Source organism: Eumetopias jubatus, unplaced genomic scaffold (genome assembly GCF_037043125.1).
Source record: "Eumetopias jubatus isolate StellerSeaLion01/CBP00866 unplaced genomic scaffold, mEumJub1_p1.0 scaffold_12, whole genome shotgun sequence".
Lineage (NCBI taxonomy): Eukaryota > Metazoa > Chordata > Mammalia > Carnivora > Otariidae > Eumetopias > Eumetopias jubatus.
The window spans coordinates 98,305,008-98,324,556 of record NW_028274818.1 but is presented as its reverse complement, the minus strand read 5'-3'; the positions used below and the strand labels follow the sequence as shown (position 1 = coordinate 98,324,556).

The 19,549-nt window shown below is 40.7% G+C and overlaps 1 protein-coding gene across 2 annotated transcripts in view; it reads left to right on the top strand.

The window, feature by feature from the left end:
- Positions 1 to 19,549, top strand: part of AUTS2 (activator of transcription and developmental regulator AUTS2) — a 1,114,656-nt gene that overhangs the window by 636,943 nt on the left and 458,164 nt on the right. The gene's annotated exons all lie outside the window — the stretch shown is intronic.

Below are 19,549 nucleotides of genomic sequence, written 5' to 3'. Positions count from 1 at the left end.
AAACTGCCATCAAAGTCCATTCAAATCTATTAAGACAACTCGAACTTCTAAAGTAAGCAGAGTAAATCAATTTCTTTCTCAGTAAGGTCTGTGTCAAGTAAGACTGCTTTTGTAAGTTGTACAGTTCGTGGCTGCAGTTTGGTGTTTTCTGCGTTGTGCATTGTACAACCTGCACAACTATATATGGCAACCCTCATTCCTAGGTATATACCCAAGAGAACTGAAAACATGTATTCCTGTGAAAAACTTGCACAGAATGGTCATGCAACATTATTCATAAGAGTCAAAAAGTGGAAACAACCCAAGTGTCCATCACCTGATAAATGTATAAACAAAATGTGGTATATCAAAATAAATCAATAGATAAATGGTAAAACAAAATGTAGAGCATTACTCAGCCATAAAAAGGAATGAAGTACTGAACGTTGAAAACATTACGGTGCTCGAAAGAAGCCAGACACAAAAGGGCACATATTATATGATTTCATTTATAGGAAATGTTCAGAATGGGTAAATCCATAGAGACAGAAAGTAGATTCATAGCTATCAGTGCCTGTGGGGAGAAGGGAATGGGCAGTGACTGCTTAATGGGTATGGGTTCTCTTTTGGGGGTGATGAAATGTTCTGGAATTAGATAGTGGTGATATTTGCACAGCCTTAGAATATACTCAAAACCCAATGAAGTGTACAGTTTAAAATGGTTAAAATGAAGAGTTTTACACCGTATGAATTTCATCTCAATTAAGAATTGGTATAAGAAGAAATAAAATTTTAAAAAATTAACCCAGTGGGAGATGACTATAAATGAGTATGTGGGAACTTTTTGTGTTTTAAAGAAAAATCTGCATGAGGCAGTACTGAAATCGGTGCCATTGTCTAAATTTCAGAAGTAACAAAGGAGAGCTTTCCAAATGTGAATTTATCATAAATAACCTTTGGTAGTGTTTTATTTCCTTTGGTTTCAAATGAGCCTGAAATGTGAAAACACATCAGCACTTCCATGTCAAATTACTTGCTTCAGGACACAGCCCATTTGCCATTTTGCAGATGGCCTGCTTGTCGGAAAACGGGCACGTTTTGTCATACCAACTCTGATTTCTATTGTTGGCGACATACTAATAACCGAACTACTTTCTTCTGTGCCGATAAGCTGCTTCTGTGATAATATTTGCAAATCAAATTGTATCTTCTTTTTGTGCTACATTGTCCTCAAAATCTTCTGATTGGTTTGGTTATAGACATCCCTATATCAGCTTCCCTGTCCTCTTTTAGTTTAAATATCTGTGTGCTGTAGCAAATTGCATTACGAAACCCTTCCGCACTTATTGCTGTTTAGTGCATAGAAATGGCATTTGCTCATTACCTGTCAAAGATAAACTCTAAATGCTGCGATTTCCCCCCCCCCCCCGAAATAGGGAATAATATATTCAAATATCTTTTTTCTGTGGCATTATTTCTCCGAGGTGTTCTTTATGAACGCTGACACCAGACGCAGTCTGTATGGACATGAGTCCCACGGACATCTTGTCTTCTCCCTCTGACGGGGAGATTACAAGAAGCAATGTTGACTCTTGTTGGAGAGTCACAATGTGCTGACGTGATAATAGGACATGAATGGGTTCTGGAATGCCTTTTTCCTTGAGCTGGGTTGAGAACAGGACAGAGGCAGACAGCTCCACGGCCTGAATTTCGTTAGCTGGGTGACAGTGAGAGAGATAAGTAGATGTGACAGTTATGAATGATCCTCTGTCATGCACTTACACATTCAGACTCAGATACACTGACATTGCTGTCAAATACCAGCTATGGAGGGCCGAGACCTCCGATGAACCTTCTAATATGGTAAATGGGAGTCTTAATTCTTCATTAACTGGAAAAAGGAGATTTGGCCATGTAATTTTCTCCTTGCTGCCTGTTTTAAAGATTCCAATAACCCAGCATTTACAGTTGACTAGGCAGGGATTGCTTTTTCCCCCCCTACACTTGCAACATGCAGACTGTGAAATCTGAGGAAACGCCGCTTAAACCCAGACTTATTGCCTTGGTTATCTTTAATGACTTTGAAATGTATTGGCCTCATTATGGAACAGTGCAGTTATCAATTCCTCTAATTAGGTGATGTGCTCCCATAAGAAATTTAACATTAAAGCACAAAACTGAACTAGTTAAAGGCATCCAGTGCTGGCAACCACGGTATCAGTGGTAAATTTAAGATACTGTGGGGTTTTTTTGTTGTTGTTGTTGTTGTTTTAATCAACTCTCTTACACCCTAGCCCTGACTTCTCCTTGAAGACTAGAGTGTGGGCATGTTTTCTCTTTAAGAGTTTGATTCTTATATAACACCCCCAGCACCTTTTATGACATCTGAGTGTTTCTTAATGGTAAACTGTGTTCTCATCTTGCGCTAAATTGACCAGGAGCCTAGGGAAGAGAGGAAGTGAATAGTTTATATTTAAAAGCTTTAAGTATAAACACGTCGCCATTTCTCAGGATTTGTCTTATGGCTTGTTAACTCTTTCTAATAGAGTTACAATAGCTTGTTAGTTTTTCTTCTGTAATGCCAATAAACTTTCTTCCCACAAGTAGCTTAGCACAGAGTTTTTCTTTTTTTAAGATGGGGCAATTATTTGTTTATTAAATAGTGATGCTGTTTTAATCATGCATGTTTCAGTTGCATTTCTAGAGAAGGGAGATGAGGTTTAGGGTTCAGGCTGCAGTAAAAGAACATTAGGTATCTTAACTCCTCACCCCAGTCATCCATGTGGAAAACTATAACAACAAAATAATAATTGTAGCTGCTTCTTTGGGAAAACTATATAGTTTAATTAGTGTTCTTTAATAACTTGCCAATCTTTAGAGGAAAGTTACAATAGAAGCATAAGAAATCACCTTTGGGGTTAGTTCATTGTTACTACTATTATCATCATTATTACTACTACATGGGACTAGTTATTCTTTTAAATTGGCTTGAGGATGTATTTCGGGTCTCATGGAGTAAAATTTACTTTTCATGTGACAGTGCTCAAATAAGAAAGGTGTACTGAATATATGAATATCGAGCAGAAATTTCTTTAAAATACCTGGCCCTGCTAATGGTAGGACTGTTAACTTTGTCACCTGCAAGGAGATTCACTCCCAATTAATTGGGAAATGTCAGAATGAAGACTTTAATCATCTCCTCTCAAGTGGTTATTGAGGAAGCCTTCCTGTGCACATACGTATGAGTGTAAGTCTGTGGAAGCTGTTTTTCAATAATATTATATCATTCTGAACCAATTTTTATCTTTAACCCAGATTTGCTTTGAGCCTCTGCAGTCTCTTGACTGCTAGGTCCTTGACTACTAACAGCGTGATAACCCGGCCTTGCCTAATGTGTAGGTTTTTATAAACCCTCTTCTCCCAGTGGGTGGGGCCTTCTTGGGGCGCCACTGCTCACCTGGTCTCAAAGAACAGTCCTGCCCTTGGCCATGGTCTGGCCCTTTCCTGGTCTGGTCCTTCCCTGGTGTTCTTGTTCTCGTTCCCCTGCCAGTTTCTCAGTGTCTTAGGAGATGCCCTGATCCATCCCTCTTCTCTTGTTCAGGGCCTCCCTTTCAAGAAGTGGGACCCTGAGCTTGCCACAAGTGGGTGGCAGGAGGACCTACTGGCCCCTAAATGAATTCATTGAGGGAGTCTGAAGTGTAACGGCCTAGGATTGAAATTCTAGTCCAGTCACCTACTGTCTGAATGACCTTAATTAAGCAAGTTCCTGAAAATCTCTGTGCCTCAGTTTCCAATCTCTAAAATGGAGATGTTTATAATGGTACCTATTTCATCAAGGTAAATAGAGAAGATTAAAGGAGATAATACATGCGAAGACCTTAGAACAGTGCAAGTCTTGTAGTAAGCATTAATACCATTAGTTGTTACTACTTTTGCTTCTTCTCCTGTTGGCATTTTACCACCTCACACCTCCCATAACCCATTAAAATAAACCAAACCCTTTTACTCTTGAGGGGCCTATTATTCTTCACATTTGAGCCCTACTACTTGCCATTTCCTTTTTTAAGTTATTATACACTAATGTGTAAAATTATATATCCAAACAGAATTGATCACCATGATAAAAAATCCCTTGGGGCGCCTGGGTGGCTCAGTTGGTTAAGCGTCCAACTCTTCATTTCAGCTCAGGTCATCAGGATTGTGGGATCAAGCCCCGCCTAGGGCTCCGTTCTGAGCATGGAGCCTGCTTACAATTCTCTCTCTCCCTCTCTCTCTGCCCTTCCCCCAGTTTAACAAAAAAAGATCCCTGAAATACATCAGCATATCCTTTCTCTCCTTATCCCTCTATGCTAACCATCCTGTCTAGTCTTGAGAAATACCTTGTGTAAAAGAAGCCATTTGTTATGAATTTAACAAATATGATTACACATCGACACGTTATCTTCCTTGAGTTGATACTGGGGATAGAAGATGAATAGGGCAGGCCCCTGCTCTCAAGTAGCAAAAAAAAAAAAAAAAAAAAAAAAAAAAAAGTTTTGACTACTTTATAGATGGTGTGGTGTTGGAGTTGGGTGTTGAAGGATGAGTAGGAGTTTACCAGAAGAGGACACTTAAGAAGAGTATTAAATACAGAGACAACAGCATATGGAAAAGGTGGTATAGCAGTATACGCCAGTCCTGAAATGTACAAGTTGAACATGTAGGAGTGTGAAGTTCATGTGTCAGGAGGGGTAAATGAGAGTGGACAGGGATGCTAAGGAGTTTGGAGTGAATATCCTTATATACCATGCTAAGGAGTTTGGACTTAATTCTCTGGGCAGCCAGGAGCCTTTGAAAGATTTGCAACAGGAAAGTGTTCTGATCTGATTTGCCAGCTCATTCTAATGGCTCTGTGGAAGGACATCTTGGAGAGGGGTTCAAGACTGGAACCAGGGGACATGCCAAGTAGTGTTTCAAGGGCTACCTACCCCCCCACCCCCACCCCCACTTCTCATATTGCTAAACAGAGTGGAGCAGAATGATGTGTGCTTCCGAGAGATGGGTGTTTATGCCGCCTTGCCGGCTGTCCCTTGAGTATGTTGAGAGGGCGCGTGGAGGGAAGACACATAATCCTCACCCTGCCCTCTTCCCAGCTTAATCTTTTAGAAGAGATGGGAGTGAAGCTCCTATCACACTGGACTTGACTGAAGACAGAAGTCCTTGAGCATCCTTCTCCTAAGTGCTGGCAAGGCTGGTGCTTGCAGAGGAGAGGAGATTAGAGTAACACCCTCATTCTCTCTGAGAGGGCAGGTGGACCCTCACGCTGGACGGTTCCATTCCGGAACCTCTCCTGACAAGTGCCACCAACAGCCAGTGGCCTTGGCTCCTCATTTGCATCGCTTACCCTGTAGCAGTTAAGCATTCGGGGCACCCTGTGTCTTTCTTTCTTTCTTTCTTTCTTTCCTCTCACTTGCTTCAAGAAGATGAGAATTTGCTTTAAAAAAATGTGTCAAGAAAGCTCTATGAAATGGCACTTAAAAAAAGAGAATCCCACACTTTCTTCCTCAGAATGCTTCTCTTTAGTTGCCATTGTCCCTCTTTGTCCCTCTCAAAGCCTTGCAAATTACTATTTATGTATATTATTGTAATTCTCTCTAGAAAATCAATAGAATTGCTTGTCTTTATTGGCAGTGATACCTTTTCTGCCTCTCTCATCCTCTCTTCATCCCTTGCAAATTGTCATCTCTAAGGGTATTATTATTGTAATTACTTTAAGGAAATTGACAAAAATACCATGACAATTTCATGCCTTAGAATTATTATACAGGTTTCAAAAAAAAAAAGGATAATGCTACGTCAGTACAGTATTTGTTATTCCTAAATGATTATTCCAGAAATACTAATCAAAAATGTCTCCCTCCAGAAAAGCACTATGGCTTTAATATCAGCTGCTGTTTCTTTGAATGGGGTTGCCCAATCTTTCATCAAAGAAACATATCACCCATATCCCTGTCTTTAAAAACAGCAATTATGTGTAAATGCCTCCTGATTTATTTGAGCCAGGGCCACTGGCCAGTATGAGTCACTACAATTTATTGCTAACCGTCACTTTTACATGATAGGTCTGTAACAAATATCTGCCGCATATTGTTAAATTAATCTTCCATTTAAAATTAATGGAGTTAGACTCCCCAGGTTCAATGTAATTTCGTGTTCACGGGCAGGGAGGGATGTGTGCTGCATACAAAATGAGACAAGGCCCAACGCCCTAATCTTTCATCACCTTGAACCTGGAGACTAGGACGCGTCTCAGCACCAACTAATGAGATTGAGCCCGCCGTCTCTCCTGAGGATGCCGGCTCAAAGAGGCTTTTCTGCTCAGAAATAGCAGTCTCCGTCTTATTTTAATAATTCCTCAGATATGACAAGTCTGATGTTATGTATGAAAGAGCCAGGCTTGAAAAAGAGATAAAATGAATTTTATATCATTACTTCAAAACCAAAGCCAAGAGAAGCGTGTTGCAGTTCAATTTGAAAAAAAAGGGGGGGGGCAGGAAACATTTTAGTCATGAAATACAGTGACTGAACCAAGATTCATCCTTTCATTTATTTTAATGCACAATCACCTTAGATTTCTCTTCTGTAATTCTTGAACCTTTTCATGCATTAATCAAAATAATGTGGATGAAAGTAGGAGCTTGTTTAATAAACACTTGGATGAAAATATCAGAGGGAAGATGTAATTCCTGACGGGATGTGTCATGCGGCGCCTCTGGAGTCCCATTTAAAAAATGTGCTTTTCTTGTATGTACCACCAACCTACCGTTTAGTCCTTTAAAGGTTAAAGATGGCTAAGCCAAATTACAAAGCCATATTGGGTTCTCTGGTTTTCATTTCTTAATCCTTTTTACAAACTTGGTGACCTTTTTTGCATCCATGAGAGCAGTTGTCAGCTTTCAGTCTGGATGGAAGTACTTGGGGCAAATGGTTGCTGCTTGTCAGGTCTTAAGAGATTGAACTGCAGGAGCAGTGGGACCGTTTTCAGAGGTGAAGAGAATGTTTCCAAAAAGACAGGCAGGAAAAGGGGCCACATGTGGTAAACGTACTGATTCTCTCTCATTCTTAGTTTGACTCTAATTTCTAGTTACTTCTTTTTTCTAAAAATTTTTAAAAGATTTTATTTATTTATTAGAGAGAGAGATAGTGAGAGCAGGAACAGGAGCAGGGGGAGTGGGAGAGGGAGAAGCAGGCTTCCTCAGAACAGGGAGCCTGAGGCGGGGCTGGATCCCAGGACCCTGGGATCATGACCTGAGCCAAAAGCAGATGCTTAAGGACTGAGCCACCCAGGCGCCCCTGCTGGCTTCTTAATAGCCTCTCTTTGGATGTCTTTAGGCTGTTAAATTTTCTACAGCAGGGTGCGTGGGGAGCCCTAAATACTCGATCCCCATTTCTTTCTGCCACTCGAGGCCTCCCCTGCCTTAAGTTCTCCACAATTTCTCCTGCCCTTCTGTTTTTATACTCTCAGGTTTTTTCTTCTCTTCTCTTTTCTTCTTTCCCCCCTTTCCTTGAAAGGGCTTCTTATTCTGTGCTCTAGAGGTTTCCTATAGTTGAGTTTGCTCTTTCTGTTCTGGGGGCGCAGGGCAGGTTGATAATGCTTGGGCTCTAGGTCAGTGGTGGGTTTATAGATCTAAGTTTTACAGTCAGAGTGTTAGAGAGGTAAGGGACCTCTGATACAATCCATGTCCCATTTCACACGTTTGCCATGAAGGCTTGAAGAGGTTAAGTGTCCCAGAGATCATAAATATGTCTTTTTGAAAAATAGTAGTTTGGTAGTTCGTTAAAAGAATTAAATATGGAATTACCTTATGATCCAGCAATTTCACTTCTGGGTATATACTCAAAACAATTGGGATCAGGGTCCCAAACAGATCCTTGTATACTCTTGTTCATAGCGGCATTATGCACAGTAATCAAAAGGGGGAAGCAACCTATACGTCCATCGTCACATGAATGGATGAACAAAGTATGGTATATCTGTATAACAGAATACTATTCAGCCTTAAAAAGGAAGAATATTCTGATACATGCTACCTCATGGGCGAACCTTGAAGACCTTATGCTAAGTAAAATAAACCAGACACAAAAGGACAAATGTATGATTCCATGTACCTGAGGTGCTTAGAGTCGTAAGATTCCTAGAGACAAAGTTGCCAGGGGCTGGGGAAGGGGGAGTAGGGCATTATTATTTAATGGATACAGAGTTTCATTTTATGGATGACAAAACATTCTGTGAGTGGATGTTGGTGATGGTTATATAGGAAGGTGAATGTACTTAATGACACTATACATTTAAAACTAGTTAAAATGGTTAAGTTTTATATATATTTTACCATGATAAAAAATGCAAACACCCACATACACACACATCCTCTTTTTTATCTGAGAAAGTTTCAAGTAATTAAGGAGTCTCTCTAGCCTCCATCTCTGTAGCTTACGTTTGGACCTTCCCTCAAGTCAGTTTCAGAGTTGTCATTTTGAAATGTTACTGCTTTCCCTTTCTCCTTTCACTTTTCTGACATTTGAGTACCTGCCTCTGTGATCATCACTGGAGATGCAAATAGCTCAGAGCCTAAGGGGTTTTACGTGAAGTATTTTAAAGAACATGCATGTAAAACATTCAAAAGAATTCCCAAAAATATTAATTTTAAAAGAAACAAAATAAGACCATCCCATATTTGTACAAATGCATCAGATGACTATGATCCCACTTAAGCAGTCTTCACTTTTTTTCTCTAAACATGTTTTGTGACCATTTCATCCAATTTCATAAATGTCTCCAGACTAAACAGCTTGCAGAGTGTAGGTCTCTTGAAGGCAGACCCTCCTTATTTGTAGATTAAATAAGAAAACCCCACAAATGATTATGACAAAAGATAGACTATCGTAAGTGGTATAAAAGGTTAATAACAGGCTTCAGTTTCTAAAAAAAAAAGTTCATCAGACTGAATAAGAAATTTGGGCAATTGGCCTTTAAAAGATAGTTAAGATTGCACCAGGCAAAGAGACATGAAATGGGTAGGAAGACCGGCAGGTAGCAGAGTGTTCTCGGAATAGTCAGTGAGCAGTTGTTTGTGGTGTGAGATCTGCTTGGGTTTGTAAGTGAGACGAAGGCTGGAGGTGGGGTGTTGGGGCCACTGGTTTAGAGCGGGGAGGGCCATGGTGAATTTTTATTACAATATACACAGAGCGTGAGGGGCCCCTAGGATGGAACTGCCCAGGGGCCAACTGGCTGCCAGACCTCGGAGAGCAAAGCTGGAGTTAAAACCTGGAAAATTACCTCCTTAGACGCATGGATTGAAGCTCTCAGGAGAGTCCGTTTGTGCAGGTAGAGAAGGATAGAACCTCTTGAGTATTTCTTCTTTACTGGGTGGAAGGGCATGGTGTAGAGAACAGTTTTCAGAGAGATGAGAGAAGAGTAAATAAGAATGGGCAGTGGGAGGTACCGGCTTATAATTATGGAATGAATAAGTCACGGGGATGAGAGGTGCGGCGAAGGGAATGTAGGCAGTGTTTTGTAATAACATGGGACGGTGACAGGTGGTAGTTATACTTGTGATGAGCACAGCGTAATGTATGGTAAGTCTCGAATCACTATACACCTGGAACCGATGTAATGTGTGTGTCAACTAGACTTCAATCATGATAATAATAAAACAATGGTAGATAAAGGGACTTTCCAAAGAAACCTGATCAGGGAGTGGTCAGACTGCTAAATGCTACAGAAGAGGCTTTACTAAGGATCGGAAGTGAGAGGAAACCCTTCGATTTGATGTGGACTCTTTGTAACATAGAACTGCACTCAGAGACATGGCGTTAAAGTATGCTAACATTCTCAGGCTCCCCTGCGCTCTCCTGATGGAGGCCTGCAACAACAGTGCTTTACTGAAGATAGTACTATAGGGGTAGCTTTTATTTTGAAAGAGAGAGAAAGATAAACAGATCCATCAATCTTTTCCCTTAAAAGGGAGAAAAAGGTCTTTGCAAAGACGATGCATGCAAGACAGATTCTAGACTTCTATGCTTTTTTATAGGTCAGAGCCCAGACTGTGTAAGCGATGGGGTGAAATGTCAGTAACAAGGTGAAGAGTCTTGTTAGAAACCGAAATATCTGTTAAAAAGAGCAAAGACCAGTATCGCGTTAAAAAATATGTTATTTATGAACACCCTCACCTCTCTGCTTCTTTACTGTGTTTGCTGAGCGCTTCCTTGCTTTTAAGCTCCGCTCCTGTTCCGTGAGCACTAGCGAGTTGCTGGCTGAGGGAGTCACTGTTCCGGGGGTGGGTGCACCTGAAAAGACAGCCCTCCAAGGCTCTGCCAGCTTCAGGAGCTCCTGGGAAGGGAATGCAGGCCTCCAGCTTCTCATCCGTACCCATGTTCTTCTGTATTTAGTCCCCACCGCATGACATGGCCATGTCCTCCAGGACATCCATGACATGAGCTTTATGTCTTCTCGGTGAGTATGTGCTAAATGTGTCCTTCATCAGGTTTTCTCCCATGTCCTTACCCTGCCTACTTTTTGTTTTTCCAGACAGGATTGCTAAACTTTTTGTGTTGTACAGTTAGTGTTCAATAAAGACATTTTGATGCATCCTCTTACTGAGCTCATGTTTGATGCTGCAGAAGAACTTATTTGGGTACTAGGTGTCCTGATAAAAATTCCTCAGCCATAGCCACACTTACTCCTTCATGGATCGCAGGGATGTAATGCACACAGTACACATCATTTTCAATTTACACACTTATTAAAAATTTGTTTGGTAATCTCTATACCCAACATGAGGCTCAAACTCACGACCCCAAGATCAAGAGTCACATGTTCTTCCGACTGAGCCAGCCAGGCACACCAACACAATTTCATTAATTAAAATGGGTTATAAGAATAGTTAAGTATAATTCCAGTCAAAACAATAAGACAAAGCAGGGTACTTTAGCAAAGCAAATCAACAGGTTAAGAAATATTAAGGTTTAAATTTTTTTATTAATTGAAATAGGGAGATTTTTTTTAAACTTATTAACTTATTAAACATTAACTTATTGATGGAATCTGTCAAACTTTAGACCCCTTTTGCAAAGAAGTAGGACATTTAAATACAACTGAAAATTACAGGGGTGCCTGGGTGGCTCAGTTGATTGACTCTTGGTCTCAGCTCAGGTCTTAATCTCAGTATTATGAGTTCAAGCCCTGCATTGGGCCCCATGCTGGTTGTAGAGACTATTTAAAGAAAAATACATATATCCACTCACACATGGGTAAGGCGGACGAGAGAGGATAACACAGTCATTTGTGTTAAGAGACCAAACAACTATATCTTTTCTTCTGGCAGCGAGCGCCTGAGCCTATGATTATTATGCACAGCTCAAAAACTAACACACTAGTACTTCCTCAGCATCACCATTCACCAGTTACCCATCCCAGTGACCTGCCTGGGTGAGCTCCCACAGGCCCTTTTCTAACCTTCCCCCCTCACCCCCGTCCCCATCTCCTCAGGCAAGTGTCCCTGGTGAGGTGGAGGCAGAGCATGGGGCAGCAGTTTCTGCCAAGACACAAGAAAAAAATAAGTTATTCATTTTGGTGAAAAGATTGAGATTTTTTTTTTAGATTTCCTTTGTCTTTTGTTTATTTATTTTTGTTTTGCCAAACAAATGCATTAGAGATACTTAGTGGGCATTTGGCAAAGTTGCAGGTGATCGTGGGTATGAACCACTCCTCATTAACATAGTACATCTGAACTTACCATTGGACAGGAGGTGGATCTGAGCACATTACAGACATTTGTGGACACTTTCTCCCCTGTTTTCTTTACTCAAGAATCTAAGATTGTTATATTCTACATTAAACCAAGTTGATCTTACCAAGCACAGCACAGTAACCTCCGCTTCTCAATGTGAATGTTTGTACATTGTAGTAGTGGTATCTTGTAGAAGACATTTTTTTTTTAATGATTCATTTTTAAAATCATTGATGTGGGCGCCTGGGTGGCTCAGTCGGTTAAGCATCTGCCTTGGGCTCAGGTCATGATCCCAGGGTCCTGGGATTAAGTCCTGTATCAGGCTCCCTGCTCAAGGGGGAGTCTGCTTCTCCCTCTGCACCCCCCCCCCCCCGCTTGTGCTCACGCAATCTCTCTCACAAAAATAAATAAATAAAATCTTTAAAAAGCATTGATGTTTAAATACCAACTATGCCAATTCATGTTTATAATTTAATTTGAAGATAAGATTGTCATTGAAGGAAAGCTGAGAATTCCCGAGGAAGTCCCGAAAATCATCCCGGAGGGGTATTATCATTGTTGTCATTGTTTTAGGAGTTTATGGACTTCTCTGATTTCTTATCAATTAGACAAAAGACAAAAGAAGAATGTGAATCTGTCAACAAAGTCACTTTTTCTACATTTCTACCCCATACTGATAAGTATTCAGGTTCATCTTTGGAAGGAAGATTCTTAAAGTGCTCTGGCCTCCCGACAATTCAGGTGAAATTTGTCAAGACTCAAATTCATTTCTTTGGAACTTGATTTATTTCTGTCCGAAGTTATATTTACAATAAAGTCTATTATTTTAAATCAGAGGATTTTGCCACCTTTAGGTTGACCTCTCCCTTCCGTCCCCCTTCCTGTCTGATCAAATTGAGACGGTGAGATTCTGAAATCGGAAAGTTTCTGCCTTTTGCAGCTTACTTGATGGGAATAAAAATGACGGATGGCTTTCTCTCCTGGACCCTTTTGTTCGATTCAGCTATGATTATGGAGCCTATTAGCTGGAGTTACAACCTGTTTAAGAGCAGTGCTTACCAGTAATGGGGGCCAAATGATTTTGGAAAGTTCAGATGTACTGGACTCCCTACAGAAATGAATTCAGCACTGAACATATTGATGCAGAACCTGAACGCGCCTTCTCCAGTGGGACCAAGAGAATTGTGAGCTCTGCAAGAAATGAGTGGGTAGTGGAATTAAAGATCAGATAGATGTTCAGCTCAAGGGCAGTCTCAACTCTGAAGTTCATCACAGCAATTTAATCAGGTTCAAATGCATGTTGCCCAGAAAAGAATCAGCCTTCTGTGTGACAGGATATAGAGTTTATTTAAAAGATTCCTTGTTTCTGGTAATTCAGCTACACACTAAGATGAAGAAACTGCTACGTTTGACAGGTGATGGCACTTTGGCTTGCCTTGGTTCAGAAAATGCAATTTGGAGAAGACTGAGGGGAGCTGTGGTCCTGTTCAGAAGGAACATGCCACCCCAGAAGTTCCAGCTTTAACCATGTCCACGGATTAAGCAGGCCAGGGACCACCTTTGGCTGGAGCCATCTGTTGCTACCTCCTGTTGTAAAATTATTCTTACATAAAATGTTGTGCATCTTCAGTGAGAACTGAAGAGTACAGCAGCGAGAAACGTCAGCTGTTGCCCTTGCTATATAGCTATGATCTTGAGCGAGTTGCTTTGGCGGTCGGACCCCTAGTTTCTTTACCTATCAAATGACAGTGATATGTGCACTTCACAGGGTCATGGTGAGAAGTAAATTAAATGAAGTAGCATGTATTAGTTGCTTATCACAGGTCTGCACATAAGAAGTGCTCAATAAATGGTAGTCACTTGAAGCTTTAGGACTCTCACATCTTGTCTGTCCCTCATTTGCCCTCTCAGCACTGTCTTCATGAGCAAGAGTGCTCACTGTCTTAGGAATAAGTGAGGGTAAACCTTTGAGAGGACCTGTGGATTCAGAAATGGAGCAAGAGAACAGAGAATAAACATGAGGTTTGGACAGCTGGTTTTCAAGAGCCCAAGCAAAGACACCCTACCCCACCCTCCTCCACATATCACCCCCACCACCGCCGGATATATTAGATTGACACATTATTAGTCCAGGAAACATTTTGAGAAGCATGTTATGGTTTTATACACATGATGAGGATCTCTTAGTCTTTCTTTGATGTTACTTACCAGCTAAGTTTACTCAATAATCTACAGGTATTTTTGATCAAATTTGAAAAGAATACAATGTACCTATTAGGAGTCTACTTCTTTTCCCCTTTAGGGATCTTCAGAATGTGTCCATGTGTCTCTGTATTCACATTTGTATCCTTATATCTTTATCTGTTTACCTGTGTGTGTGTGTAGAGAATGAATAAGTGAGTGAATGAATGAGTGGAATGAGAACTAAGAAACAAATTCACTGCTTTTTCACTGCTTTACTGTGTCTGGGTAAGCACCCAATAATTCCTAAAGTACAGATTAGTCAGGCAAAAGCTGGATTGGAGAGGCTGCCAAGATCCTCTTGAAGTGGTGCCTCCTAACCTTCTGCCATAATTTATACCTTGATACCCTCCAGGGATGTGTCTGGGCCTGCAGTCCACTTGCTGGCCATTTGCATGCATCAGAAGCACAGGGCAGCCTAACCTGGGCTGTATCTGCAGGACAGAGAGAAACCCATCTGAGAAAGGATGACTTGCAATGGAAGGATCACAGCTACTCCATCACATGGCCCAGCAACGGCCCCTTGTTCTGACCATCTCACGGCAAAGAGTAAAAGAGACCGCAAGTGTTGGAGGGAGTTGTTCCTCTGGGGTTAAGGTGAGGGGGTGAAGAGGAGCACAGAAGACATTCCACAGAACAGACAGTGACCAGCAGTTTGAAAACCTGCAAGATTTGAGGAGCAGGGTTAATTGTGAAGACCTGCCTTTAACATTTGTTAACATACAGAGAACAAAACTACTATGCTCTGTTTTGTGTGTTAAAATGTACTTCGCATTTTCTATCACAGTTACCAAATGTGGGTAATTTGTCTTAAACAAATATTTGTTTCATGCTTTGAAGATTCAGAGTAATGAATCAGAGCTACATACCGTATTAATAAGCAGATGATATACGTTAAGTATTTAAAGACTACTGTTACATTATATGGTTGGTACAGAGGGAAGATTGCAAAGGCTGTGTCACTTAAGCTTTAGGTTCCACTGAGGAAGCTGGTGTTACTGTGTATTCTGTTTACTGCTCTCTCACACCTAAAGAACAACAAGAAACAGAACAAACACCGTAGATCCATCAGAGAGTATAATACAAATTGTTGGGGTTCAGATATGTAGATAGAAAATTAAAGTGTAATGTTTAATGTTTATTTAGAGTTCTTGGAACAGTGTTCATTGCTGACTGTGTGTGCGTGTGTGTGTGAGAGAGAGAGATTTATTGAGGGTGACTGTGGCCCCTTGTGGGGCTTCCTTTTTTCAAAAAGTGGGCCCCAATGGTAAAAAGAATATTGTAGAATCATAGAATTTTATTTTATTTTATTTTTTAAGATTTTATTTATTTATTTCACACAGAGACAGCAAGAGAGGGAACACAAGCAGGGGGAGTGGGAGAGGGAGAAGCGGCGTTCCTGCCAAGCAGGGAGCCCGATGCGGAGTTCGATCCCAGGCCCCTGGGATCATGACCCAAGCCAAAGGCAGACGCTTAAGGACTTTGCCACCCAGGCGCCCCAAATCATAGAACTTTAGACCTAAAAATTTAGGATTCACCTGAGTTCACAAAAGGTGTCTAATTTCCTCTCCAATTTTGAACTGTGACTGTGTGTTCATGAATTCTGTGAAGAAGGGGCGTGGGGCCACTGGAAGAAGGCTGCCACACTTGCCATATTTAGCTGATAGAAGTGACAGAATGTAATGAGGAGGGGTTTTGTGGGAGAGAAGGAATGGAGGATGAAGAAGGATAAAATAACAGAGAATTGCTTCCTCCTCGAGAAAAGCCTCTCCTGTGACGTTTATCAGCTTTCAGTATCCCCACAGATATTTTACAGGAATTGCTACCTCTTTAAACATTTATGCTATTAAAAAATCAGACCAATTGTTGACATAAACCTAACATAGCAGCTGCTATATACACAGAATATGAATTTTTTATGCTGTTGATGAGAAGTTTATGTCATTTGTGTGCGATAGTAAGGGTAGAAGATGGATTTTGAATCCTGAAAATGCTACTGTTGGCACCATTCAGAATATTAGCTTTGCTTTGAATCAAAAAATTAATATGGCTGTGTTTTCAGTGTGCATGTTTCTGTGTAAACTGGCTTATCTGTGGGTGGGGTGGGCGAAATCGCTCTACCTGGGGGAAATAGTAATGGTTTTCTTTTGTGTCTGTTTTGTTTTGTGAAAGGAAGGATTGATAGCATTTAATACTTGATTTATCTGCCCTTCCCTTCACCATCAAAGGATTAACTGTTGTGGTGATAAAACTGCCTTTCCTCTAATTGAAGCTTCCATCAGCTGCAAGATGCAACATTATTTTATGTACCACTAAGAATATGCACTAACAATCAAGCTAACTATGCCACTGATTTTAAGGCACATTTCAATTTCAGAGATGTTGAAATGTAGAAGAACGGGTCTTTTGGAATTTAAGAAATAGCATACGTAATTCACTTTGGTATATGTCTGTGTAAATAAAACATACTTATATTTGGTTATATTCTGTAGCATTCTGAACCCTTTTTAGTGAGTTAGGTTTTTATTTGTCCTTTAAATTTGCTATTAACATTTGTTTGATACAATTAATTTAACATGGCATGGATTTGCAGTCTCTACTTAAAAAGAATCATTTGGAAGCTCTAGTTTCTCAAGCTTTCAAAAGGAAAAGAAAAGGGTCAGGTGCAAGGAGGTGGACTGACTTTAAAGTAAAACACATTTCTTTTCAGAAAGAAAAAAAGAAAGCACAACAGAATCGAGGGAAGGAAGGTAGATTGTGAGTGTTCTTAATTAGGGGCCAGAAACTTCTATCTTAACTTTCTAAGAGGAAAGCCGACTGTTGCTAGTATATCAAAATCCAGTAGTTTATCTGATTGCATATTTATAGGTCTTGGGTAGTGTCTCTCAGGAGTGAATACATCTGAAACCAGATGACAGTAGGTAGTAATAATGCATACTGGAAATTTACTAAGAGAAATTTCAGGTGTTTTCACCACATACAAACACAGAAAAATGGTAACTATGTGAGAAAGTGTGTATGTTAATTAGCTTAACTTTAGTAATCATTTCATGATGTATATGTATATCAAAGTATCATGTACACGTTAGATATACAGTTTTTATTTTAAAATTAAATAAAAGTTATATGCTCATTACAAAACAAGTAATAATACATGTAACAATGCATGTTATGTATTAAGTGCTCAATAAATCGTGGACATTTTCCCACATCAATACATTTCTCCATAGTAATTTTTAGTGACTGCATAGTATAGCGTCATATAACTTTTAACCATTTCCCTATTTATGGACATTTAGATTGTTTGCAGTTTTTCATTTTAATAACATGGCTGCCATGAATGTCCTTGTACTTTCCTTTTGTCACATTCACCCATTGATCATTTTAGGGTCAATTCCTAGGAGCTGAATTGCTAGGTTAAAGCCTATGCATGTTTTAATGTTATTACATGTGTTGGGAAGGGACCATTTCTTTGCATATTCATCCGTACAGAATTTCAGCAGTTCCCTGTTCCCCTCATTTTGCCAGCCTCATTGGTTTAAAAAAATCTTCTTTGTTTTTATTAGCATTTTAAAGATTATAGTTGAGGTTGAACACCTCTTCTTGGCCTTTTCAGGATGGTTCTTAATAATAAGAAAGCATGGAAGCTCAGGAGAGAAGCAGAAGGTTGTAAGGGATTTTCACATTGTTTTACAAAGTCTTGTGAGTTTTTGAGGAAACTCTCCCACCTTTTTTTTTTAAGATTTTACTTATTTATTCATGAGAGACAGAGAGAGAGAGGGAGCGAGAAGCAGAGGGAGAAGCGGGCTCCCCGCTGAGCAGGGAGAAGCGGGCTCCCTGCTGAGCAGGGAGCCCGATGCGGGACTCGATCCCAGGACCCTGGGATCATGACCTGAGCCACCCAGGCTCCCCCCCACCTTCTTTAAAGTAGATGAAACTGATAAAGAATAACTTGCGACATGGAGATCAAGTGCGGCTCGCTCACTCAGTCTATGGTGCCGCACTGGAAAGGAGAGCTGCTTGGCACCAGAACACTGGGGAAGATTCAGAAGGCCCAGGCTTGTTTTGAAAACCTGGAGCACTATGGAGAAAAACTGAGGACGCCTATCTGCTTCCTCACGTGTAAGGATTTGAAGAGGGCAAAAGAGGGCTTCTTTCCTCTGAGTGTGCTAGGTTTATTCAATACTGTTTCCTTTTGGTTGAATTGAACTGTTGTCTGTTGCTTGCCTTCATGGGCACAAATAATCAGATAGTGTGACTTGGCAGCAGTTAACAATACAATTGCATAGTATGAGCCATGCTGATTTTTTTAAGTGGGCAGAGAGGGTGACTTCTTTATGAAACTCTCTGCTGTTTGAAGCTCTTAACGTTTCAGGCAACATGGGAATTATATTTGAAATAAAGTAGTAAATTCCCATTCAGATTGCCAATACTGTGTAATCTCCAGGGACCCATACTGACTGTGTGGTTACATAGTGTATCTCCCACTTAGTAATTACCAAACACGTTGTCTGCCCTTCACAGCCCAGCTCTGGTGCTGCTGCCTCATTGGGACAGTGCGTGTTTTACAGTAGGCAAGACGGCATTATACAGTGCAAACCCTTTTGTTTTTGGAATCAGACCAGACAGAAAGGGGACTGTTAACTCTGCCATTTACTGTGGTGCTCTCATCTTTAGAAATGAGGAGCAACGTAATTGTGGAGACAATTTATTTCATGAGCTCAATCATGTAAAATAGTTCATCAGTAAGCATCATTCTTGACACCTGTTTGTGTTACCTTCCTCATTCTATCTCTGAAGTCTTATTTGGCTGCTTCCAAGTCACGATATCTTCTTGGAAATTCCTTAAAAGTCTTGATCTGGGTCATAAATTGACGTTTATTTGGTATTTAATATTGATAGTTGTCTCTTGACATTTGTGTACCCATAGTACCCTCCATTAGCACATGTGTTCATTCAAATATTTATTGAGCCCCTTTTGTGATTTAGGCCCAGAGTAAGATTCAGTGGAGCTTACCTGCCAGCAGGGAGACCTATATGAAACAACCTTGAATTACTAAGTCAAAGTTGTGGTGGTTGCTGTAGAATTGATGCTCTAAGGGGTTGGGAGTGTGGACCAGCTCAGGGATGACCTTTGAGCTGACACCTGTTGGGTGAGTAGGAGTTAGCCAGGAAAAGGTAGGATTGCTAAGTCTTTGGGCAAAGGGACAGCAGGTTCAAAGACTCTGAAACAAGAAAGAACCTGGGTTAGTGGTACTAGCAGTCCTGGCAGGACGGAGTGTAGGCAGCAGGCGTCAGAGAGTGCCTTGCAGAGTGTAAGGGGTTAAGGCTAGAAACCCCCGGGGGGCCTGTACGCCAGCTGCAGGACTCTGGTCTTTGGTCTAAGAGCAATAGCTAGACACTGGAGAGTTGAAGGCTTACCTCTGGAAGACTTTCTAGTAAAACAGATACATGCATCAGTTTGAAGCAGGCCTACCTTAAGTTGGAGTTTTGAGGCCAGAGTCCTGCTTCCGTGCTACCCCGTTCTCTACCCTTGCTCATAAAGTCTTTAAAAGCAACAG